Source organism: Eriocheir sinensis, chromosome 44, assembly GCF_024679095.1.
Source record: "Eriocheir sinensis breed Jianghai 21 chromosome 44, ASM2467909v1, whole genome shotgun sequence".
Taxonomy (NCBI): domain Eukaryota; kingdom Metazoa; phylum Arthropoda; class Malacostraca; order Decapoda; family Varunidae; genus Eriocheir; species Eriocheir sinensis.
Genome location: NC_066552.1, coordinates 13,688,433 through 13,690,505, shown reverse-complemented (window position 1 = coordinate 13,690,505; position 2,073 = coordinate 13,688,433). Strand labels below are relative to the sequence as shown.

The 2,073-nt window shown below is 41.6% G+C and overlaps 1 long non-coding RNA gene across 1 annotated transcript; it reads right to left on the bottom strand.

The window, feature by feature from the left end:
- Window positions 1-867: 867 nt before the first annotated feature.
- Window positions 868-1,730, bottom strand: LOC126980651 (uncharacterized). Its single transcript, XR_007733441.1, has 2 exons — window positions 1,649-1,730; window positions 868-1,157 (listed from the first exon to the last, which is right to left on the bottom strand). It is a non-coding gene; the product is annotated as an uncharacterized LOC126980651 (long non-coding RNA).
- Between the last annotated feature and the right edge of the window lie 343 nt (window positions 1,731-2,073).

The window sequence follows — 2,073 nt, the reverse complement described above, 5'->3', positions numbered from 1 at the left end:
ACTATTACGTACACACACATCAATTAGTAATGTGTGTACTTTTAGGAACAGAGTAGCGGGCTTTTTTTATTTTTATTATGGCTTCCTTTTGTGCCCTTCATAAGTCTTCGTTGTAAATTTTTTTTATTAATAACTAGTCTCGAAATGCAACAACCAATAACTAAGTCTCGAAATGCAATAACCAATAACTAAGTCTCGAAATGCAACAACCAATAACTAAGTCTCGAAATGCAATAACCAATAACTAAGTCTCGAAATGCAACAACCAATAACTAAGTCTCGAAATGCAACAACCAATAACTAAGTCTCGAAATGCAACAACCAATAACTAAGTCTCGAAATGCAACAACCAATAACTAAGTCTCGAAATGCAACAACCAATAACTAAGTCTCGAAATGCAATAACCAATAACTAAGTCTCGAAATGCAACAACCAATAACTAAGTCTCGAAATGCAACAACCAATAACTAAGTCTCGAAATGCAACAACCAATAACTAAGTCTCGAAATGCAACAACCAATAACTAAGTCTCGAAATGCAATAACCAATAACTAAGTCTCGAAATGCAACAACCAATAACTAAGTCTCGAAATGCAACAACCAATAACTAAGTCTCGAAATGCAACAACCAATAACTAGTCTTGAAATGCAATAACCAATAACTAGTCTTGAAATGCAATAACCAAACAGTCAGTCACCCACATACACACGCAGTAACGCACCAACACACAACAGATAATATGCACACGCACGCACGCATACTCTTAACATCCTGGTATTCACTCTAGCACGAAGAATAGCTACACCACGGCGTTAAAGATATGCCTTATGGCTTAAGGGTTGAGTGGGCGGAGAGATACTTGACGCACCAAGCATAAGACTTTACTTTTTTCATAGTACACAGATGGCACTGGAGAGCGATAAGTGTACCCAGGTGTACCCACAAGACGGTTGAGGGTAGAGTAATGCCACCTCCAGGAGACAGCACAGGCCAGGTACACCAGTATGGGCGACACTCCGAGTAGCGAGCAGCACATGTAGGCACCACTGACAGACGTACGCTGCTGCCACCGTCCCCTTGTCCCACAGTCTGCTGACGTCACGGCACAGACACAGACGCCACAGCCGCCACCGACGCCCACAGCACCAACACCCACTAAACAAATACAAACCCATAACAGTTTTTAACACAAAATCGTACACTCAACACACCCACACACACACACTCAGTATAGGCAAAATTAATCGTTATACTTTTGGGGCCGGATTCATCAAGCCACTACAAGGCCGGTCGTTGGTAAGTCTTAGTAAATCTGTCCTCTACGAATGATCCTTGTGTTTGGGCTGCTTCGATGACAATGAAATCTGTCCTCTACGAATGATCCTTGTGTTTGGGCTGCTTCGATGACAATGAATGAAGTATTGGCCTGGTCGACATTTCTTTCATTGCCATTGGACTCGCTTTAAGATCAAGAGCGTCCCTAGATACTGGAGTTGCCAGAAGACTCTCCATCAACAGCTCTCTTAAGTGGTTTGATGAATCCGGCCTCTGCGCTCTTAAACACACATATGCACTTAAAACACTATCTCACTCTTAACACGGATTTCCATATTATGATGATTATTATAACTTAGTAAAACACTTACACTGATGGTAGAAAGGTTGGGTGATAGAAAGCGACAGGGGACGACCCTCACCTCTCCTGGCCACGAGCACCTGCTGGTATGAGGCCCTAACGCAAACTAGTCTGCCTCATACACTCTTATGAAGCTTCGACTCAAGGTTAGTGAGGCAACGAACAACCTGATCACTGAACCCCCGAAGCTTCGAACTTAATCAATTAAACAAATTTACCCACTTAAATATTATAACTAAATTATAAATAGTATATCTTAATTATATTTTATGACTTAAATCTTGACTTAAAACTAACTTATATATAATAGATGGCTTTCACTGACGGAGATGACGAGGGAGGTGAGTGGCGATGACTCAGTGATGGTGGAGGAGGTGTTGAAAGGAGATGAAAGAGGAGATAAAGTGGAGATGCAGGAAGAGGAGGAAAAGGAAG